The sequence below is a fragment of the Macaca fascicularis genome, chromosome 3 (assembly GCF_037993035.2).
Source record: "Macaca fascicularis isolate 582-1 chromosome 3, T2T-MFA8v1.1".
Lineage (NCBI taxonomy): Eukaryota > Metazoa > Chordata > Mammalia > Primates > Cercopithecidae > Macaca > Macaca fascicularis.
The window spans coordinates 182,713,736-182,720,671 of record NC_088377.1 but is presented as its reverse complement, the minus strand read 5'-3'; the positions used below and the strand labels follow the sequence as shown (position 1 = coordinate 182,720,671).

At 43.0% G+C, this 6,936-nt stretch overlaps 1 pseudogene; it reads right to left on the bottom strand.

The window, feature by feature from the left end:
• Positions 1–4,829: 4,829 nt before the first annotated feature.
• LOC123572725 (U4 spliceosomal RNA) lies at positions 4,830–4,991 on the bottom strand (annotated as a pseudogene).
• Positions 4,992–6,936: the final 1,945 nt, after the last annotated feature.

Here is a 6,936-nt window from a genome sequence, read left to right as displayed (position 1 = left end):
GCATGAGCCACCGCATCAGGCTATATTTAATATATTAGAGGTCAAGAATAGGGCAGGAAACAAAAATAAGTGTTATAACCATTGGAAAGGAGGATGCAAAACTATTATTATATATAGAAAATGACTGAAAACTCAAAAGAATAAAGTAACAAGCCAGTAGCACTAATAAGAGAGTTGGATAAGATGGCTGAATGTAAGAAAAATAAAGATACCAATATTTTCCAACATAATAGCAATTAATTATTAGAAAATATATTGGAAACCTCTTCCATTCAAGATAACAACAAAAACTATAACACACTTATGAATAACAGTTACAAAGAAAGGAGAAGATATGAAGAAAACTACAAAACTTCATTGAGAGACATAAATGATATAAACAAAATGTAAAAACCTATCATGTTCTGGCCGGGCGCGGTGGCTCACACCTGTAATCCCAGGACCTTGGGAGGCCGAGGCAGGCGGATCACCTAAGGTCAGGAGTTCAATGCCAGCCTGACCAACATAGTGAAACCTCATCTCTACTAAAAATACAAAAAAAATTAGCCAGGTGTGGTGGCACCCGCCTATAATCCCAGCTACTCAGGAGGCTGAGGCAGAAGAATCACTTGAACCCGGGAGGCAGAGGCTGCAGTGAGCCGAGATCACGCCACTGCACCCCAGCCTGGGCGACACAGCAAGACTTTGTCTCAAAACAAACAAAAAAAAACCTACCACATTCCTAAATGAAACAACTCAATACTATAAAAGTGTCAATGCTTTTCTAAGTCATTTATAGATTTAATACAATGCCCATTGAAATCTCCATTTGTTTGATTTGGAACTTGAAAAAATAATTTTCAAGCTAACCTGAAAAAATATTCATGACAACAGCTAAAATATTATTAAGGGATAATCTTTCATAAATACTAAATTTGTTTAAACCACAGTATTTTAAATAGTGTGATACCCACTTCCTAGACTCTGCATTCCCCATCCTAGAGGCTTCAGTATTTTTTTATAAATAAAAAGAACAGCCGGGCATGGTGGCTCAAACTCGTAATCCTAGCACTTTGGGAGGCCGAGGCGGGCGGATCACGAGGCCAGGAGATCGACACCATCCTGGCTAACACGGTGAAACCCTGTCTCTACTAAAAAATACAAAAAATTAGCCGGGCGTGGTGGCAGGCACCTGTAGCCCCAGCTACTCGGGAGGCTGAGGCAGAACGGCGTGAACCCAGGAGGTGAAGCTTGCAGTGAGCTGAGATTGCGCCACTGTACTCCAGCCTGGGTGACAAAGCAAGACTCTATCTCAAAAAAAAAAAAAAAAAAAAGAACAAGACATGATTCATTAAAAATCATGAAAAACATGATTTGTAAGAAATTGGACCTGTAAGTGACTACAATTCCTCAAGATCTAGACAAGTGATGAGTAAATGGCAGCCTCCCAGCCAGGTTGTGACCTGAGTGAGTGCACAGCGATGCCCCTCGGCCTACGCAATGCCTCAATGTTTTCCAGTCATTGAATTCTGGGCTGAGGAGGCATAGGTTATGTGGACAACATCCCATTCTACTTCCAAGCTGACTTCTGAGGCTCGATCCTGAAAGTCCTGATCAACTGCTACACTGTTTGCTGTAGACTGAATTGCATTCCCCAAAAATTCATACACTGAAGCACTAATGCCCAATGTGATGATATTTGGAGATGGGGTCTTTGGAGGTCATTGGATTTAGATGAGGCCATGAAGGTGGGACCCTCATGATGGGATCAGTGCCCTTATAAGAAGAGGAAGAGACACCAGAGTTCTCTCTCTGCCACATGAAGACACAGTGAGAAGGCAGCTGTCTACAAGCCAGTATCTGAGCCCTCATCAGAAACTGACCATGCTGGCACCCTGATCTCAGACTCCCAGAACCGTGAAAAATAATTTCTGTCATTTACGCCACCTGATCTATGGTATTTTCTTATAGTAGACTGAGTAGACTATGGCACCATTGCCCCCATAGCAACTTGAGGAGACACAAGTTTGAACCATAATGTGGAGGGTCTCCCCCATATCCTGCCCAACATTTTTACATGTTGCAGGACAAGGTATTGACAGTTCTAGAGTGGGATAACTCTCAGTTCCCCTTCTAGATATCGAGTACTTCCAGGGGAGGGGGATTTTCTACATATTGCCAGGACTTCATTGTCTCCTTTTCCTTTTTTATTCCCCCACCTTGACAGCCATGGTTGCTGACCTCATTTATTCAGTCTACACTTTCTAGGTGCAGGTGCTCTTCTAGGTTCCTGGGAGATACCCATGAATAACAAACAAAGATCCCTGCCCTCCTGAAGCTTATGCTGTACTAGTGGGAAACAGGTAAAAACCAACTTAATAAAAAAAAAAAAATGTTTTTTGTGACAGAGTCTCTCTCTGTCACCCAGGCTAGGGTGCAGTGGTGTGATCTTAGCTCACTGCCACCTCCGCCTCCCAGGTTCAAGCAATTCTCCTGCCTCAGCCTCCCAAGTATGTGGGATTATAGGCACACACGCAAATGTTTATATTTTTAGTAGAGATGGGTTTTATCATGTTGGTCAAGCTGGTCTTGAACTCCTGACCTCAGGTGATCCGCCCCCCTCAGCCTCTCAAAAAGCTTGGATTACAGGCATGAACCATCGTGCCCGGCCATATTTTAAAAGACGATAAATGCTGTAGGAAAAAAATAGAGCATAATGTAGGCGTTATAGACTGAATGTGTTCCACTGGAGTTCATATGTTGATGCCCTAATCTCCAGTGTGACTATATTTGGAGATAGAGTCTTCAGGAGGTAACTAAGGTTAGGGGGGCGGGGCCCTGAGCTGATAGAACTGGTGACCTCATAAGAAAAGGAAGAGATCTCTCTCTTTCTTTCTCTCTCCACATGAGCACAGAGAAAGGCCATGTGAGGACACAGTGAGAAAGAGGCCATCTGCAAAGAGATTTGGGAAAGGCCAGGAAGAGAGCCCTTAGCAGAAACTAAACACACCAGCATCTTGATCTGGGACTTCCAGCCTCCAGAATTGTGAGAAAACAAATATCTGTTTTTAAACCACTCAGTTCATGGTGTCCAAATAAAAATCATCAAAGCAAAGCCAAAGGGAAATCATCTCAGACAAAAAGACAAAGGGGGATCATCTCAGAAAAGACAGAAAATTGCAGAGTCCTTGGAGGGTACGTGAGAATTTTGTGGTGGATGGCTTTATGGACCTACACTCTCTCTCTCTCTCACACACACACACACACACACACACACACACACAAACACACCCTGGCCCACCACAGCACAGCCACATGAGCCCAGCCAACTCCAGACTCCAGCTTGGCAGTGGAGGTCATTCCTACCAAGGGGAACCCTGAGTGTGGGAATTTCCATTCCTCCACCACTTCCGGAAGATGCTGGCCTTACTAGGAAGCGCCCCACTCTGGAAAAGAAATTACTTGTCAACAAAGGCCTGTGCAAGCGTCAGACGCACAGCCAAGGGCATTACATGACAGGATGCTCACATGGCCACAGCCTGCAACAGCTGACACAGGCACAAAAAGCAGCTCACTCATAACAAACCAGACGTTGGCTGAGTAAGTCATAAGATAGTCATTCAATAGAATGACAAGCAGCCATTAAAATTAACGTGCTGGTGTCATATTTAAGAATGTAGTGAAACACTCAACAGATACTGGTAAGTGTAAAAAGTAGGATGTAAAACTGTGGGTAAAATCTGATCCAAATTTTGTAAAGAAAAATAAATGACAAGGAAATACACCACAATGTTAGGATTATTTCTGGGTGATTTTCTGTTTAAGGGTTTTTGTATTTTCTAGATTTCTACAATGAACATGTATTACCATCTGAAAATAATGGCCATATTAAGATAGTAAAGGTACTCACATTCAAAGGCTTATATGTTTGATTAATTCTCCATATAGCCAGCCTTCCAGAAATTCCTCCTGAACAAATTCATTCAAAAGCACAAAATCTATAACGGAGTCATTGACATCTAAAATTAAAAGTACTCTCCTTAGAGATAATTCTGCTTCTAAGTGCTTTGAACTATATATTTTTGCCTTACTCTTTTTGACAGTGAAGAGTCTTTTCAGGAGAAACAAATCATGATTTTTCCAGGGTTCTCTGTTCACTGCTTTCAATTTTCCATCCTTTTATGACATTTATGAGGCAAAGGCCATCTCCTCCCTCAGCTGGTCATTACGTTTCAGTCTGATGGGCACCTGCTATAAAGAAGCACAGGTATGGCACAGGACTTCACATGACTTTGCCAAGTTTACAAGGCCAGCTATGGCGGGACCTGACAGGGGTGGAGCTCAAATCAGAGCTGAGCTGGGGCAGTGGAGAGGGTAAGTCACCACTCCTGAACTAGTGGTGTCACAGAAAGAGAATCAAGAAGCAAAATAATAGGACCCCAAACATACACAAAAAGAAAGAAAAAAGACCAGAGAGGAAGCAGGAATTATGAACAGAAAGCAAGATTCTGGATCAGTAAAAGGACAGTCTTGCGAAGAAAACCAGAACCCCTTGAACCGCCTCAGATACCTGAAAGATAGGGCACGTTAGAAGAAAAGCGATGGCCCAGCTACTCAGGAGGCTGAGGCAGGAGAATCGCTTGAACCCAGGAGACAGAGGCTGCAGTGAGCTGAGATCCCGCCACGGCATTCCAGCCTGGATGACAGAGCGAGACTCCATCTAAAAAAAAAAAAAAAAAAGTTATGAGCAGCCAGCTCCCATTTGTTGGTGACCTGCTTTGTCGCAACAGTCCTATGAACTGCTATTATCTTCATTTATCAGATGAAGAGAGTCACTCAGAGAGTGGTTTCTCCAAGTTTATCCAACTGGTAAATAGTGGAGTGGGGATTTCAAAATCTAGATGTAGCTAACTACAAATCCCACTCTCTGTGCACTATGAATCTGTTTCAGTTAGCAATAATCACATCTCAGATAAACCTCATTGGCTACAATACTGCCACTGCACAAAGCTTATGAATCTGTTACAGACTGCAGAACCAGGCAACAGTGGAAAGGAAGGTGACTCCTTAGAGTCAGAGATGAAGAAGGCATGGTAAGATTGTGGCTACTATATTCATAACAGTTGACCAACCAAACCCAAGAGGAAATCATCCAACATCACATGCAGTGACTGTTGAAGGATGACGATGATGAGTTTATCTGAAGTCTTTTCTCTTTGTCTCTGATTTTCTGCAGTTTGAATATGACATGGCTACATGTAGATATTTTTATATTTATCCTGCGTGGTGTTCTCTGAGCTTCTTAGATCTGTGATTTGATGTTTTGAAAAGTTCTCAATCATTATGACTTCAAATAATTTTTTCATTCCTTTCTCTCCTCTCCTTCTGGAAGTCTGATCTTGCATAGGTTACACCTTTTGTAATTGTCCTACAGTTCTTGGAACATTCAGTTCCAAGTTTTTATTACAAATATTATTATTGAGCCAGGCGTGGTGGCTCATGTCTGTAATCCCAGCACTTTGGGAGACTGAGGCGGGCGGATCACAAGGTCAAGAGATCAAGACCATCCTGGCCAACATGGTGAAACCCTGCCTCTACTAAAAATACAAAAATTAGCTGGGTGTGGCGGCACATGCCTGTAGTCCCAGCTACTTGGGAGGCTGAAGCAGGAGAATCACTTTAACCCGGGAGGCGGAGGTTGCAGTGAGCTGAGATTGTGCCACTGCACTCCAGCTTGGGCGACAGAGCGAGACTCCATCTCAATAAATAAATATATATATATATAATTATTATTTTCCTTATAAATATTATTCCAAGTAGTGCTATTATGAACATCCTTTTCCTGTATCTTTACATACATCCCTGATTTGTCCTTTAAAAAAGTTTTGTTATAGAATTGATGGATGAAGACTTCAGATCTGTTCCACAGGGGCTCCTGAAGCCAGGGCTTTCTGTTCTTATGTTAGGACTCATTACCTTACAGTCTGCTGTTCATTTTAGTGCTGTGCTAAAACTGTAGATGAGACTACTAGTATCTTTGTCATGCGAGCCCTGGGACCTGTGATGGTTAATATTAAGTGCCAACTTGATTGGATTGAAGGATACAAAGTATTATTTCTGGGTGTTTCTGTGAAGGTGTTGCCAGAGGAGAATAACATTTGAGTCAGTGGACTGGGAGAGGCAGACCTACCCCCAAGGTGGGTGGGCACCATCCAATCGGCTGCCAACACGGCTAGAAAAAGCAGGCAGAAGAAGGTGGGATACAGTGGCTTTCTGAGTCTGCTGGCTTTCATCTTTCTCCCGTGCTGGATGCTTCCTGCCCTTAAACATCACACTCCAGGTTCTTCAGTTTTTGGACTCTTGGACTTACACCAGTGGTTTGCCAAGGGCTCTTGGGCCTTCAGCCACAGACTGAAGGCTGCACTGTCAGCTTCCCTATTTTTGAGGTTTTAGGACTCGGGCTGAGCCACTACTGGCTCCCTTGCTCCTCAGCTTGCAGATGGCCTATGGTGGGACTTCACCATGTGATCCTGTGAGTCAATTCTCCTTAATAAACTCCCTTTCATATATACATATATCCATTAGTTCCATCCCTCTGGAGAACCCTAATACAAGATCCCCACAAGACACCCATGAATACATGCAGACAACTGCAAAATGGTTTTATTCCTCTTACCAATGGGCCAACTTCTACCCCTACTACACCCCCCTGTCAGCAAGAAGTTAAAGCAATCGTTCACCTTTTCCCATCTCTGTAGCTCACAACTCAAGAATGAGGTATGGTCAAGCTCAAATTGGGGATGGAAATTGTCTTTACAAAAATTATGGCAGTGAGAGAAATCTGACATATCTAACTCCCTCTTCCCCTCTTGCTTCTAGCCTCTCAAACCAACCATCTTTGCTCTTTCCTGGGCATAGGCCAAGCTAACTATGGGAGAAATTTAGCTTATAGTTTAA